General features: G+C 33.0%; 2 long non-coding RNA genes across 3 annotated transcripts; one reads left to right on the top strand and one right to left on the bottom strand.

The window, feature by feature from the left end:
• Positions 1-427: 427 nt before the first annotated feature.
• Positions 428-10935, bottom strand: LOC139820146 (uncharacterized). The gene is made up of 2 exons (XR_011733913.1): positions 8644-10935; positions 428-1776 (listed from the first exon to the last, which is right to left on the bottom strand). It is a non-coding gene; the product is annotated as an uncharacterized lncRNA (long non-coding RNA).
• LOC139820147 (uncharacterized) lies at positions 9904-16677 on the top strand. 2 transcript variants are annotated; one of them, XR_011733915.1, is made up of 2 exons: positions 9904-10036; positions 14098-16677. It is a non-coding gene; the product is annotated as an uncharacterized lncRNA (long non-coding RNA). The 2 variants fall into 2 exon arrangements; XR_011733914.1 differs by having other exon boundaries at positions 9919-10036; positions 12185-16677.
• The last annotated feature ends 1254 nt before the right edge of the window (positions 16678-17931 follow it).

The following is a 17931-nucleotide window of genomic DNA, read 5'->3' as shown; positions in this document are numbered from 1 at the left end:
TCAAAATTTGACACACACGCAAAGTATTGTACTTTTCATTCAAATAGTAAATATAAATCGGATATACGTATATACTATTATCATACAAAACTCACTGTAAATAGTTTTTTTCTTTTGTGTTATTTTATCCCTCTAAAAAGGGATATTAATTTTAAGTTAAATTTAAAATAAAAAATGATAAACTGACTATTTATATATTTATTTATAAAATAAATAAATAAAATTATATTATTTCATTATCCAAAGCTGCTTCGTCAATAAACACGTAAACAATATTTGCTCAACTTTTAATAAAATTAGAAAAGATTCGAGGTTGGAAATTTTTAATACGTGATTAAAAGATTAATATTATATCACAATTTACAATAGATTATTGCATATAATTTTACATTATATATGTATATAATAAAATGTATAACACACATAATTATAAAAATAATATATCTTTATATTATATATTTTTCTACATTAATACATATGTATATGTGTATATATCATATATTATTATGTATTACAGATTAAGAGAGAATGATTCTATATTAATAATCCACAAGATAAAATTTTCTATTTCCTACGATACTTTTCCGGAACATTTAATATATGAATTTTCAATCCGCTCTCGCCGAGAAACTTTCAGACGACGTTTCCTCTATTTTTAGATTAGACTACTCGCGCGAAGACTTAGGTCTTTTTGTAGCCCTCCCCCCTCCCCCTGCTCCTTCCCTCGAGGAGCGAGCAGGCTTTGGCGTGGCCAAGTAAAACTCAAAAGAATCACATCGAATCGCTGCTCGAAAATCGTTTCATTATATTAAATGTTATTTGATCATTTCCGCCAAGTAAAGACAAAAGAACAAAACAATATTAATTCGACTCCTCATATTTGAGATTCATGATTAATCATACATTGGTATAACAATAACATAACGAATATATATATATATATATATATATATATATATTCATAAAGTACAAATTTCATTTTAATTATACCTATTCTTTGATTCCATTGTAAAAAATTTATTAAGACTTAATAATTGTGGCTCTAGAAAAAAGAAGAGTAGGCGTATTCTCATACCCAATCGTCGTCTGATAAGATTCCGTAAAATATACGATTGTTTATTATCACGTACGGAAGCGAGAGATATTTATATGCCTTATCACGAAGAATTTACGAAATTATATGATGGCAAGGACCTTCAACTATATCGCAGGAATTTCTTAGTCGCCTGTAAACATTATTACAAAAAGATTCGTTTACTTAATTTATATCGAACTTTATATATGTACACGTTCTCTTTATATTTTGTTCATATACACACAAATTCACGGGCACTTCTTTCACATTAATAAGAAATTTATAATTTAATTCATTTATGTACATAGACAAATACTGAAATTTCTCATAAAAGGTGATGAGAAGAAGAAAATGAAACAAATTGGCGTGTTCTTTAACGCTCTGTATTGAAATCTTAAAATTGCTTTTATTCATTGATAAGTCCTCTTCGTCTTCATTTGAATCGTCGTCTTCGGAATCCTGACGACATCTTTACCTGACAGTATTAGAACCTTCAACTTCAATCTAATGCTGCCCGGTAAGATGTGAACAGATACTCCATCCGCCGGCAGCCATCTTGCCGCCACGTGAAGAGCATCTTTGCTCTTTGTAAGTCACTTCTTTTTTTCAACTGCACTTTCTGGCACATTCTCTCTTTTTTTCTTCTTTTATCCGCTGGATATCCGATACTTGACTTTGGAATGTGGACCTTGTCGAAATTACTAAAAAAAAAAATGAATTAAAAAATGACTATAGGTATATTATACGTATATTTTTGACTGATAATGTCTAATTACGTTCATGTTTCTTTTTATCTCTCTCTCTCTCTCTCTCTCTCTCTCTCTCTCTCTCTCTCTCTCTCACTCACTCTCTCTCTCTCTCTCACTCTCTCTCACTCACTCACTCACTCAATAAAACAATTTTACATTAAGAAAATTAATAAGTGTGCAAGCATCATTTTCTGATCATTTATGAAATCGAAATATCATAGAAGTCACATTCTCGTTCAAGAATTACGGGAAAGAACGTGGCCTCAAATTGTCAAGTCTTTTTTTTTTTTAATTGCGTTTTACATTGAGCGACGCTTATGTAGTGGGCGCGCAGCATATTTCACGTTTTCTCTCTTGCTTTCTAACCATATCTACTTTTCGGTCACTCGCACGGCCACATTTAAATATTTAAAACGAAAATCCTCAGAAACGACGGACGATCCCTGCATTTATATGCAGGTGTCGTCACAGCAATATTCGTGAAAGCGAGTTCCAAACTGGTCGTCGCACCAGCGCGGCTTAAACGAATGGATTATATAGGTGACAAAAATAACGCAACATTTCTTTATTTATAAAATATTTAAAAGGAAACTAATATTATAAATCATAATCTTATATATACCATTTCTTGTTACTTAATATATATATATTTTTTTTTTTTTTTTTTACATAATGTAATTCCCCTGATTGTATAATAAGATTAAAGTAAAATCATAAACAAATAACATCTTACAAGATATTTGTTTATAATTTGTTTTATTTTAATATTTTGACGTGAGAATGATACGAAATATTTAATTAAATATTCATTTTTGCGATAACTTCTCACTCTAATAGTTTTATACGATTAAATAATGAGACGAATCAGTAAATTTAAGAAAAAAATGTGCAATTTGCAATGTACGTATATAAAAGTGACAATCGCTCGATACTACTCGCAACTGGTACGTTATACTGATTCTAATGGTTGTATCGATAACTCTTTAGGATAATATAACTGTATAAGACTGATATCCACAATGAACATTAACACACTTCTTAAAGACGGCTGCGTCTGACAAATTTATTTACGAATAATTTCCTTTATTGTGTGTGCAGATATTTCAATTTTCATTTGTTTAAAGAAAGATGTAACAGCTTAATTTAATATTAATTAAGTTAACTTTGAAAAATCTCAAAAAATTAAATTTAAGAAGTCAACGTTTTATAAATTACTTTATTTTAATTTAAAAAGAAAATAAAAAGATAAAAATAAATAAAGCTATGAAAATCAAAAAGTGAGAGAGTATTCTCAATTAATCACTAACAAGTACTTAATGTCATTTCCTTATTTCTTTGCCTGCGTGCGATCGTGGCGAAATGGGTAAATGCAAAGCAATGTGAGAACAACGTAAGTAAAAGGAAAAAAAATTTTTACCGAGGCGGTAAAGTTCAGATTGGAGACTGAGTTACTGTGAGTTTGTAACAGAATACGCGTTATGCTTTCGTACGTATCATTGTATTATCAATAATTATCTAAAGTGTTGCAGTATAACGACAGAAGACCGATAACCGTCGAAAATCGTAATCTCAAGGAAAAAATTTTCATCATTTTATAAGCATCACTCCATTGGAGAAGTAATGTTCAAACACACATTTTTGTATTATAAATATTATATTACTGTATACAATATAAATAGAATTCTATATATTTTTATATAGAAAATTAATTGCACTATATACTTTTACATTACATAAAGGCGTTGTACTTGGCAACGTTACATCTTATTCACTTTCTCTTACGATTGCAATCCTTCATATAGAATTATAGAAAAATGACTGGAAATTTTTTCATTTATAGGCAAAAAGTGGCGAAAACAGAAAGTACCGAACTATAGCAGAATAAACGTAGATGTACGTGATATTATACGTGTATCGATATCCAATGATTCTCTTAACATTCGACGAGCTATCGAAAAACACTTGTTCAAACCGAAATCAATCTGTATCAATATATTGATAATTTTGACACTGGTTTCGAGATATCGACAAGATTACTGAATATAATATACTTAAAACCCTTATTTAATATGAAACTGAATAATTTATATGTCTTTTCTTTTCTTATATGTGATGTGATTATAACATAGAGATAAAACAAAAATTGCTGTAAGAAAAGTAATAATTATTTAGAAACTGATAGTATCTGCTGCTTGATATTGTCAAGTCGATATCAAGAGAGAATGAAAAGTATCTCGTATTTAAAAATGTATTATTAGAAGAAAACAGTCGTGTCTATGTAATTCCGAAAATTTAGGAAGACATTAAAAGACTTGGACAAGTAATTACGAAATGTGGCATCTTACGAAAGAAAAATCGTTTCTAAATATTTAGATAAGCAAATTAATCAGAGTGTATATATATATATATATATATATATATATATATATATATATATTTTTATAGTATCTCGGACATTTTGAACGTGAAAGATTAAGCAGGTAAACTTGAAATAAGTGTAAAAAGAACTGTTATTATTAAATGATCTCCCTTGACAATGTCATCCGGCAAGAGAGAGATAGGGGGAGGGGAAATCCTTACAAATTTATTACAAAAATTCGTAAAGAAAGTTTATCAAGCAAAATGTTGAAACATCTTACAAGTGTCAAGTATTGCGTTGCTTGCATCCACCTGCGACGTGTATCGCGAGTCGCGAGGCCTTCGATTCCGAAGGAAACGCGAGAAATAAGATGGATGCTGGATGAATGGAAATGTCGGGTTATTATAAGATGTGAGATATGCGGCTGAGGCACCATGTTTGTTGCAGATGCAAATGAAGCCTCTCGATCAACATACCGCACGCGTATCATACGAATGATACGTATTAAAGTACGCAAATGACTTGGCGAATTCACGATCGTAAGTTTTCTGATTGTAACGATACCAAGAGATGGTAATTAGAGTCAGTGCTAATCGTAAATAAATTATTAAAAATCTTATTACTGTTTGTTAAACTTGCATAAAAGAAGTCACATAAAGTTAAACGTTATTATTACATTGTTTAATCTTTCCTCTCTTTCTCTCTGTAATTTTTTTTCTATCGTATACCGACCTAATCATAAAAGCCTAATCATGAAAAAAGTCTTCACTTACGGTCTTGTACATAATATCGTTCAAATTGTACAAAAACTCACCTATCCGTTATTTAAAGTTATTTAAAACAATAATACAAATATTTATAATTTATATTGTACTAATATTATATAATAGAGTAGTACATCCCATGGTATGTAAATTAAGGTATATGATACCATTGTGTTATGGTAACGTATTAAGTTTACGACGTATACTTATAATGAGTTGTGATTATGTTACATATGTTACAAATACGAATGTCGAAAACGTGGTATAATGTACATGGCATAATGTTAAAAAAGTACAAGTTAATTAATACTTATATTTTTTCGGATACATTAGCGTAATGTCGAATAAATCTATACAAATTTCATAGAAATCAAATTAGACTGAAAATAAAAGCTGCCACAATTATTTCGGTCAACTAAACATGTCAATAAAGTAACGATTAGGTTATATAGAGGACGAGCTCCGACCTCTATATAAACACCTTGATATATTATATACATATTAATCACGTGTTTAAGTGTTTTTTCGGCAAGTAGAGAAAGATGAAGAGAGAAAGAGAGAGAGAGAGAGAGAGAGAAAGAGAGAGAGAGGAGAAAAGAAATGGAATGGGGAGAGAGAGAAATAGAGGAAGAGAGGGACGGAAAGGGAGAGAAAGAGAGAACGAAGGACAGTGAGAAAAAGGCGGAGAGAGTCAAGAGAGAGGATACCGTTGCATAAGCTATATTTAACCGCACCTGCTGGCGCCAGACTATCCACGCTCGCGCATGCGCTATACGTGACTGTCGACGCGACACATTCTCTCTCTCTCTCTCTCTCTCTCTCTCTCGACGCGTTTCGAGTATAAGCGAGGGGATCTACACTCTCTATCTACACTCTACAGCTCCTCCATCCGGCGGAGGATAAGAGCGTGCTGCTGCTCGCTATCCACGCTCAAACAAGGTACCAGTTAGGTGCCGTATATGCCTTTACATTTAATTTTAAGTTAAACCCTTTCAGGTCGTAGTTACATCCAGATATTATTCACACATCGATCAAAATGATAATAACTTTCAATTAAAATATCCCAAGTCTATCTTTTTAAGCTCTTTATTTCACATTGTCATAGATGTGTGGAATACAGCTGTTATATTGTTAAGCACAGCTACGATATTCAGGAATGAGAATTTCTCTATCTAGTTTAGATCAATAGGATATTTGACATAGACACTTTCAAACTCTTATTTCAGAGTGGATAAAAGAAACGTAAACATTCCCGAATAAAAACAGTATAAAAGTGTTGAATTCAGAGATACAACAAGATAGAAAAACTTACGAGTAAGAGTGATACGTCGAAATAAACTTGATATGACACGGGAATGACCTCAGGGAACTCTATGCTCTATATCTATAACGTGGTTAATTTAATTAAACACTACGCCATCAGTACTCGGTACTGGGTGCGCCGTTCATCCGAGCGAAATTCGCTCGATGTAGGAATGAAAACTATTCCATTTATTATTAAGTAGTTAAATACTCTAGCGCATTTTCTTTTGAAATAATATGAAATTACGCTTCAAAGGTAACATTTTAAGATTATGTGCAGTATTTATTTAGTTTAAATACTTTAAATAATCATTTAAGTAATTCGGTATTATTTATTATAGTTTCAGAAATCCTGAGGAAATATAAATTTTTATAAGCTCAACTTTGTATCACGTTTATAGCTGTTTCTTTACGTCACATTGACGCTTTACAAGTTAAAAAAAAAAAGAAAAAACGACGCAATTACAAATAATAAAAATTAAATAAAATATTTCACTACTTAGTACTTATTCTTTATAGTTTACACATTTGATATTTTTAATTCAGTACCTATCTTCACGATTCATTTACGAACTGTGCTAAAAACACGTGGTGACCACGTTATCTCGCCATTACGTAATTGATAGTGAGTTACACTTCGACCCGACATCGTACCGAAAATATTAATTTTTTATGTTTTCGCATATTTATTTCACTCTCTTACATCTTATGCTACAAAAAGAAAAAAGAAAACAAATATCGTAAAAACAAAACAGAATAAATAAATTATTAAACGAATAAAGTAGTTTTCGTAATAAATAAATAAATTTTATACTTTAGATTAACGTTATCTTTTTTCAAAATACTATTTTCCCAAATTCATATTACATTAACAATAAGTATCTTAATATTTTACGTTAAAAAAAGACCAGTTCAGCATTCCAACAACAAAATAATATTCATAAAAGAAAATTATATTAATATTATAATATAATATAGTATAACGTATATAGATGTCTCATATATGAGTAAAACATTTAGAATCAATGTTAAAAATTATGCATTTGCCAGATAAGTTATTTCACGGATTACTTCTCATACATTACGCACTTTTCTTATTTTACACTAAAAAAATTACATGTGCTGCATTCTATAACAGTAAAAAAAATTAATTAATTAATAGTCATGATAATTAATATCACATTTAAATAGAATTTCTCTAATTTTTTTTTATAATTTATAAAATTGTCGAAAATATACAACACACACACGCGCGCACACGCACGCACACACACACACACACACACACACACACATGTATTTATAAATTATTTAAATCTTTCAGAATATTACACATATTCTAATATTACATATTTATAAACGAAAGTTTTATAAAGTCAGTTATATAAATTAAAAAATGTTTAAGAAATTTTTTTTTTATTTAAGAATAAGAAATTGTAGAATAAATGTATATATAGAAGCAGAGGGTAAGAAGGAGAAAGAAAGAGAAAAAAATTATAGATAGGATTATTACAAATGGAAGAGGTAAAAAATGTAGAATAAAATGAGATAATGTGGTTTATCTTTCTCACACGAAAAATTAAATATTGCAGAAAACAGCAACCATTTTGGATATGTCAATTTCCTGTTTAAAACTTTCATTTTAACACATTATTTAGTACATATATCCAAGTGAATAAGAAAATTTTAGGGTAGTAACAGATTCATATTTTTTAAATTTATATGACTAAATTTTTCTTGAGACTAAACTCTTAAAAGTTTTATTTTGAGATACAAGAAAAATGCGCAAAATATTTGTATAGTCCAATAAAATTATTATCAATGTTCTATATAAAAGTTGCTTTAAACTTTTCAAAGGCAAATAATTTCAATCAATGATAATTTTTTGACACATTATGGACTTAATGACAAACTATTCGTCTATGTAAAATCTTAGTACACGTAAGTCTCGAAACTTGGAAATTAAGATTTAATAGTAAGAATTTTGTGTATTAGGTATAATCGTGCAAACAGCATTTATTGAAAATAATAATTTTGTAATAAATATATCCGAAATGCGTGAATTATCTCGCGGTGAAACATTTTTAATTTGTAAAAACCGTTCAGGAAATTTAATTATTAACAATAAGAAAGGAGAAATATCGGGATTTGACGGGATTTGAAATTAGAAGTGAAAACTGAAACTAGAGGAAATAAATATACATCACTTCTAATTTATATATATTAGATATAGATAATATATAACGTAAGATATTTCTAAGCAAATAAACACAAAACAAAGAACATTTTTATAACAATAAGGTATTTGTGAAAACTGAAAAGTCACTTAGGCTACAATTATCACAAGTACGATTTGTTTCGATCTCAGGTCCGCTCATCGCGACCTTCACTTACCTGACAACAAAGCGCAGAATATTTACAAGCTAGTTGTGTGCACGCCACTGAAGAAGATCGATCGGTCGGTTGCTCGAGGAAAACGACGACATGGCGCCTGTCTTTTGGTGCATGGAGTCTGATACACCCGGATACGCGTCTCGCTTGTCGTAGTTGTCGTCGTTATCACCATCATCATCATCATCATCCTCGACCTCTTCCTCCTCCTTTTCCTCCTCCTCCTCCTCCTCCTTCTACCCCTCCTCCTCCTCCTCCTCCTCCTCCTCATCATCATCATCATCACCACCCGTCATCATCATCATCGTCGCCGTATCATAAACGCCTCGCGATCTTGCATGAAACGTTCGCGACGGACTCCACCCTCTTCATTTGTCAGGGAGATTTGCGGTTCATCGAGAGTCACGCTGGGAGGAAAGAGAGAGGGAGGGGATTCCGACGTCCATCGCGCGAGTCGCGCGCGCAGGCCTAAAAAGCGCACTGTCAGCCGGAAGCGTGTAGCACACGATATTCAAGAGGAGGTAGAAAGATGGCGAGGGGGCAAAGAAGAGGTAGAAGGGAAGGGAAGGTAGGAGCAACAACGGAGGAAGATAGAGGGACCTAGAAGGACTGAAGCCTCACCAGTCTCTCTAGATCAAACCAAATTCCATCCTTCCTTCGGAAAGAAGGATGGAAGAGAAGATGGAAATTAAGCTTGTATTTTTTTTAATCGTCAAAGAATCAATTATCTCCCATTAGCGAAATATATTATCCATTTTTTTTCTTCATTTACGTTTTTTACAATTTAACATTACGCCATGAATGGAGGCGCAAGAAAACGAAGAAAGCACAGCAAAGCGAAATGAAGCGAGATGAGATGAGATAAAATAAGATGAAATGAGATGAGATGAGATGAGATGAGACGAGACGAGAAGAAATGAGATGAGATGAGAGACGAATAAAAACGAGACGAATAGAATAGAATAGACTAAAACCGAGATGAACAGAGACGAGGCTAAAATAGAGATGAGACGAAAAGAAACGAATAGAAACGAACAGAGACGAAAAGAGGCGAGACGAGGAGAAGACGAGGAGAATAAAAACCAACTACACACAAACAACATCCACGCGCTTCGGTCGATCGAAGCGAACTGAGCGGCCGCGTTGTGCGTCGACCGGCTGGCAACGCACCGTCGACCGTCGACTTCCCCTTCTATCGTACTATACCCGGCGCGCGCTTCACCACAATCCCCACCTCACCAGCGTGCTGTGACCAGTGTGACCGTCGTCGTAAGTCGTAACTTACCCCCATCGGCATGCCGTTACCGCACTCGTTCACTACCGCGCTACGTGTGCATAGGGCAGCATAGGGGAAGCGCGCGCGCGCGGAAGCATGTCGAGTTCAGAAGATCAGAAGGTGAGTTGAGTCGCGCCGCGTCACTCCGAACTCCTCCGACCACTCTGAACAGTCTGAACAGTTCGAACTCCGGCAACTGCGACCAACTCCGGAGTCCGGACTACTCCGGAGTCCGGCCCGTCATGTCGACGCGGCAAGCGGCAAGAGCAAGAGGGTGGCGAGGGGAAAAGGCGATGTCTCACGCGGTTTCGGCGACGCTATAGGATTGGCTGGCCGTGAATGGCGCAGGTGGCAGCGGCGGCAGTGGCGGCAGTTCGGCCGGCCCGGCGCGCGGCGCGGCGGCGGCGCGGCGCGGCGGCCGGTCGACCGGCCTGGCGGCCTGGCGCACTGGTGCGGCGGGCCGGGGCAATGACTGCATTTACGTGCCATCGTGTGCACGCGTTAACAGAATCAAAGGCGCGATATTATGTCCTTTGCAACATATTTTGCTGAATACTTCCAACAGATGCATATTGCGTTTTTTTCGTGACGATTTTCCGTTCAGGATTCAACTTCGTACGCTTGCGGTCACAGTAATAAAGACATCGCACTTGAATTTTAGTCTTTATTATAAATTGATTTTAATTTCTAAATTGCTTTTATTTTAAATAATTTAAAGTAAATTTCAAAATTATATTTATGCCTTAGTTTAAATTTTGATTCGTATATTAAAAATTATAGGAATAACAATGTATAGGAAACAATTAATAACGATATTAATGAGATATTATTTAATATTTTTATACACTTTAGGAAATACACTTTAGCAATATATTGGAAAAATTAGTAAATTTATTAAGATGATGACATATACATATATATAATAAAATAATTTATTGTGAATATGAATATTTGGATAATATGATAAATAAAATGATTTTCATTCATGAACATGAATTGATCACAAAATGAAGTTAGTCGAAACTTAAACTCTGTTTAGAGTTTACCTTTGGTTTATCCAAATTTGGATTGGGGTCCAACCGCTTCGCTTCAGAACCGGTTTACATCTCTGATCCCAACCACAGTAATACATATACTCTATATTTTACAACAACATTATAGATTATTGTGCTATATTATATTTATTTACAAACTTATACAATTTTTTAGAAATATACCGTTTCTACTAGATTAATTACGTTAGTCCGCAGTGCGTCATCATTTAGCAACATGTGGCGCATTATATGTATACTTTTATTAATATAAGTTTATATTGTATATTAATGTGATTGTATTATATTTTATTTTAGGATATTTTTTTTAGGACATTAGGATAATTTTTTTCGTAATTTTGTTTCATTCGAGCATATTTGAACGTGTTGCTTGATATTTTAGGATTTGTTGTTGTTGGGTTGTTTGCTAGTTTCTTTATATGATACAAATAAGGAATCATTAGCGACGTTTCTTTCGTAATTTTTATATTTTGTTGCTTTTTCAAAGCAGCTTTATCTTTCGGAAGAAAAATTTAAGAAATTTTGTTGCGCGCGTGTATATATAAGCATGTGCATAAGCATGTATATACAGGGTGGTCCTGAAATAGTTGGTTAAAATCAGGAATTGGATTGAGCTCGTCATAAGGATGAAAACAGTTTCCATAAACGTTAGTCCCAAAACGCATCCCGCAGGAGTTACGACTCATTTAATTATTAATACTTTATTCAGAAAAATGGAAGGCCATAAAAGGAAAAAACTTAATTTTTATTTTAATTTACAGAAAGTTGTTGAAAATGTCCCGTTAACTAAACACACGTTTCCATGCGTCTAATAACCATTGACTGTCTAACACGCTCAAAGATGCCTGGCGTGTATTTCTTATAATTTTGCAACTGTTGATAATACGATCTCGGATGCGTTTTTGGACTAATGGTTATGGGAACTTTTTTCATTTTTATGACGAGTCCAATCCAATCCCTGATTTTGACCAACTTTTCAGGACTACCCTGTATCATTATATACACATGCGCGCGCATGTGCGTATGCGTGTGTGTGATATTATATATGTGTACATACATACATATGTATAAATGAGCATTTTTAATTTCTATTATGATCCCTATTTACGTTATATATTGCATATATACATGAGTGTGTGTGTGTGTGTGTGTGTGTGTGTGATGTTCAAAGGCCACCACGCCCCTTGATCAGCAGGTTAAACATGCTTTCTTGCAGGATCGCTGTGCGTGCGTTCCAATAATTAAACATACGCATACGCAGGACCGCCCAGTGTCGTAGGACTCTTGTCGTAGGACTCCAATTATTGGTAAAGCTCGTTTCGACTTGCATTCGGATTTGAATAACAAAAACAAAGTAGACAAAGTTTGAATTATAATATAAAATAGATCGGACGTTGAAACATATTGAAATTCTGCTTTGCGATCACGCGATTGCGGCTATAGGTATTATAGTTACCGCGAGCGTCGCGCACGTGACCAACAAACGCATAAACGAGTAAAAAGGATCGCACGACACACGGTCGGGCAAGAGCAAAAAGATAACGAAAGTTGAAATCCGATATACATATTTTTAATTGTTATTTGTTACTGGTTAGTCTACGTTCCAAGAAATGTGTTTAATTTATTACGGAATAAAATATAAAATGTAAAAAATGATATGTAGAAAATGAAGAGAGCGTAAAGTCAAATTTAACATAATAAATTAGAATAAAATATTAGTTTTTACATATGATTATGTACATGAAATTTAAGAGGAAATAAGATATGAGGAAATTAAGTGGAATAAAATAAAACGAGAAAACGATAAAATGAAGAAAGAAGGCGTAATGAGAAGTAAAATGAAAGAAGAACAGAATAAAGAAGTGTGATAAAAAACATAAAGTAAAGTAGAAAATATAGAGAGAAAGACAAGTAATAAATGGAGATGGTATAAAAGAACTTTTCCGGTTTGGGAAAACAGTCTTTATCCTAAATCTTAATGAGAGCTGAATTTTAATCATCTTATATTAACGCGTGTCATTTTGTCGTCCTACAATCCATCTCGTTTTCGTCGTATCGTTTTACATAACCGATGCACTTATAACCGTTTAACGTCAATAATCTTATCGACTTATCCTGACCCCAACGACCCCGTAATGTTGCCCTCTGTGACCTAAATTCAAAAAATTTTATCAGAACGACGCCGTCGTCATTCGTTCTTCTTACGAAATAGGGGACCAGAGGCTTCGTTGATAACAGTACGGCAAAATAAATTTCATGCGCAAAGCAAGGATGATGGATATGTATAAAGATCATCTTATAAGGCTTAAATTGTTTCATGTTATATTCTATATTTTCAAGCAGGTAAAAGAAGATAATTATTTTAGTGCTTTCTTTTTTAAATTATATTTTTAATCTCGTGAAAAAATTGTGTGATATCAAACTTGTGAAAATATTTCATTTATAATAAATTTCTCATAATGTTGAGAAATAACGGACAAGGGTTCTCTGTCTTTAAAATAATATAATGGAAAAACACACGATTTATGTTCGAAATTAATTATACGTTGAACAAAGTCAGATATTTGCCGACCCGAAGAGACCCGCACTGTTCACATGCAAATGCACTTTTCCTATGCGAGCGACTGTGTTCATGAATATATGGAAGCGCGCGTGATTCTGTAATTCTACTTCTACCTATCCGTCGCACCCTGTACAAAGACCGTTTGAAAGACGGTCGTCGATAAACTGCCAAGACGTTAAAACGTAAAACTCAAATGGACAATCCTTGGCAGAAATAATATTTGAGATACTTAAATATTTGACGGGCATTACGATAATAATAATATACATTATACAGAAAAATGAGTTACTTCACAATTTACGATTTTAACATCAACGACGAGCTCCTTGATTATCGAACTCAAAATATATTATTTGTTTCCTTTTTAACAAATATGTGTCAAAGAAAACTTGCAAATTATACATTTGCCGCACTTTCCTAATTTCTTTCCCGTTTCAAATTACCATTTATCGTTATGTAATATATCATACGTAATATATCATATATATATCGATTTAAAATGTACGAGACACGTGCTAATCTTTTTGGGACATAATAGCATTTTCCAACATTTTGTGTGTTATCAGAGTCCACAGAGGAATGATTCAAGACGAGACTTACTTCGTAAAGTGTATTAGTAGGCCATGACGAAAATATACCAGAGGCGTCTCGACTAATAGTACCCAGGCGACGGCATTGACCGCTATATGTATATTCTTCATGGTAGTTTTCCAAGTAACGATAACGTAGTATTTAGAGAACGACGTAGTATTTATTCCTAATCTTTTCTTTCCTTTTCTTCTTTTTTCTTCTTCTTTCCGTTGCTCTTTTCCTCTTTTCTTTTTTTCTTCCTATATAGTAGATGCCGAAATAGCGTTTAAATTCTATAATAAAGGACATACCTTTAGAATCTTTTATTTCTATACATTATATTAACTACACGCGCGCGAGAGATTAGTGCAACAAAAATTCTATGAAATATTTTACAAATATTTATTTATTATACAACAAAAAAATAACAATTTTCTGCGAATAGATATATTGTTCCGAGTGTTTCATTGTTTTACACATTAATTTCTCATGCACATGTGACATGAGCGTGTGCATGGCTGTGCGTGCGACTTTTCCATCTACTCGTATTAATAATAATCTCCATTACTTAATGTATACATAAATTATTGTATTTCATCAAATGAAAAGCGGTCAATTCGATCTGATGGCGGATCGTCTCGAATCTATCTCTCGCCCGGGATGACCTATGGTCCAGCCGCGTGATCTCCTTCGCATAGCTAATCATACACTTTCCGCGCTCACTCGCTACTTACTGCTGTCACCGAAAAAAAACCGATAACCCGAGATATGCTCGCCCGGGTACACGCGTTCGCGTTATCACATGCTCCCGTGACTTCAACTTGAAATCGTGTTGCTAGGCGAGCATAAGAGATTGTGAGATTTTACGGCCAAAATTTCGTTATTCTATATCATTGTCTTGAAAAATCGAGTTATCACACTTGTCTCTCTTAACTTTTAAATTAATTACGATCTACAAATATATATTTTTTTTATCTTTGATAAAGAATCGATATATATTAATTTAGAAAAAACTTATATACGTTCAGATTAATTTTTATATAGTAATAATAATAGATACTTATAAGAGTTTGAGATGTTTAGAAAATAAGGACAACACGTGTATATATGTACGCGTGGTTTCAACTTCTTTACAAGATTTTTAAGATCTTTCGTAAAAAAAAATATAATATAAAAACGACATGTGTATTATACAAAAAAAAAAAGACATCATTGCAGTAATGGTATGATGCAATATGGAAGAAAAGTGTGCGGGCTCTCTCAATAAGCTGCTTCGTACGGTCCTTATTGATAGGATACGCGACACTCGAAAAGATTACACCCTTCCCTCTCTCTTCCTCTGCTACAAGTACTTTTCATTTTCATTTTGTCGTCGTGTTCTCTTTCGCCCCCTCGGTTCTCCAAGATAGACCGCAACTATAATTAGCTCCCCTTTTTTATTACGCTTTGTAAACGCGTTCGCTCGAGATCAACGCGACTAACGCCAATGGCGTAACAATCAATTTTCGGTGTATCCGTATAAGCATTTTTACTATGAGAATATTTTTATTATGTAAGCTGACGCGGGCGGGGGATCAGCAAAGACAAGATTATAAGAGAAAACATATATTAGAAATCTTTCGAAAGAAATCTATTGCAAAGAGACGTATAGCTTTCGATTAATTTTATATATTGTAACATATTATTGTAACGCTTATTATAATGCATGTTGTATTTTATTTTCGCATAACGTGTGAGCACAAAGAATTGAATTTTATAACGGGATATACATATTATTATAGCGGTTTTGTTCTTCGAGTCGATTGATTGTAGCTGCGTGTAGTTTGGAAACTGTGTGATGATGGGGGCGTAGGTCGGTTGACAAACATGGGAGTGCCATAGATAGAGGATCGATGGCAAAAAGAGAGAAAGATAGTCAAAGAGAGGACCTCTCTTCTACATCGTTTGGCCATTCCCTTTATAAACGGGCGTGGCCCTTAGATTGTGTGCCTTAGATTGTCGTACGTATCATTTCCGTTTCCATGGAAAATTACATTTCGCAGGGAAAGAATTTCTAATTGGCGTTTCAAAGTTTGCTCAAATGAGAATTGGATGAGGAAAAATAAATTCCCTCAATTCCGAACACAGATTTTATGAAACGCTATCATATATTACATATATGCGCTTTTCTTTTCGTCTTGCTTATAGAGGCTGTAATTAAATTATTATTGTGTCGTTTGAAACGGGAACTCTCAGGATGCAATGTTTCATATACAACAACCCGATATAGCTAGTTTATTTTATATTTATTCGCGCTTCGTAGATCCGTTTCGAAGACGGCCTTAATAACGGATTTATTAAAACGCATGAAATGGATACGCAAAAAGAGAGTCAATGAGCGGAAATCAACCGATTGTACGCGCGTATAAGCAATTGTAAATCGCTATGTTAATATCGCTGCCGGGGTTCATCGGGGTCGCGCCGGGTCATCGTGACGTCAGCGGATACCGCGTCTCACCGTTGTTCGGCGAGCTAGTATAATATGCTGTCTACGTACATACATGTATCGATGGCACCAATAAAAAATATATTGTTAACTACATTTTTTATTTTCACATAAGTATATTTATTTCATTTCCTACTGTTATTTTAGGATTTGATGGTGTACCAGAGAGAGAGAGAAAGAAAGCTATATCGTAACTATAACGATCCCAACATTATAACTCAGTAATATTATAATTTAATCTTTTATTCCTATTGTTGCTTCTAAATAAACTTGCAAAATTGCAATGTAACCCTCTGGAACTATTATATAAATATCCTCCCCACAAACACGTTACTTTAAAGGATTACAATTTTGCAAGTTTGTAAGTTATTGTAATACTTTTCAGTTGTATCTACACTACTACGGCAGTATGCGCGCGCGTACAAAGGTATGAATTGTAAATTTTGGAAAGAGAAGAACAAATATTCAGAAAATTTTAATTTCTAAAGTATATATAAATAATTATTTAAATAATTCTTTTTTTAATTTTTTTTCAAATTCTTTTCTATCCTTATATATTAAATTTTTTTCACATTTTTATTTAACTTACTTTGATTTTTTTTACTTTAAACTATATAATAATGCCGATTTTATAAATCTTTTCAAAATTGTCATAAATGGTCATAATAATTTGTCATTTTCTTCTCTCTATTATTCTTTCTTCAAAAGAAATATGACTATTTTGGAATATGTACAATATATATATACCTTACTCTCTTTTCTTAATTATGTAGGTTATTTGCAATAACAATTGTGATGTGCTTTGAGCAATTCGTGTTCAAGTTTCGCCCTCTGTTCTACACGTTTCTTATCAACTACGTGAACGAATTAATTTGTTGGTTTTCATATCAATCGATAAAATAGATTTCTTATTTTTGAAACGTTCACCATATTATTATTATTGTTCTGTTTCTAGAAAATTAAAATGTGATATATTCGTAAATTTAAAGGCCGTCTAAAAAGGAAAAAGATATTGAAAAAGTGAGAAATGTAGGAGTTGAAAAACACATAATTTTTTTGTTTAAAAATGTATACATATGTTATTTAATCTGTTGTATCGACATTTTGATACGGTATACGTATCGATATATGATTACTATAGCACAACGATTTGTTTTATAATTATAAAATTTTTTTCTCAAGATTTTTTATTTTTAAATTAACAATAAATACAAATTAGAAAACTTGACAGTGATTTATTTTTTAAATAAAATATTTTATTAAATTTTTAATTTTTAATAATTTACAAAACTTATCTTTATACAGTAAAATAGAAAAAAAAGAAGAGATATATAAACATATGTTT

Source organism: Temnothorax longispinosus, chromosome 10 (genome assembly GCF_030848805.1).
Source record: "Temnothorax longispinosus isolate EJ_2023e chromosome 10, Tlon_JGU_v1, whole genome shotgun sequence".
NCBI classification, from domain to species: domain Eukaryota; kingdom Metazoa; phylum Arthropoda; class Insecta; order Hymenoptera; family Formicidae; genus Temnothorax; species Temnothorax longispinosus.
This window is presented reverse-complemented; position numbering and strand designations above follow the sequence as displayed.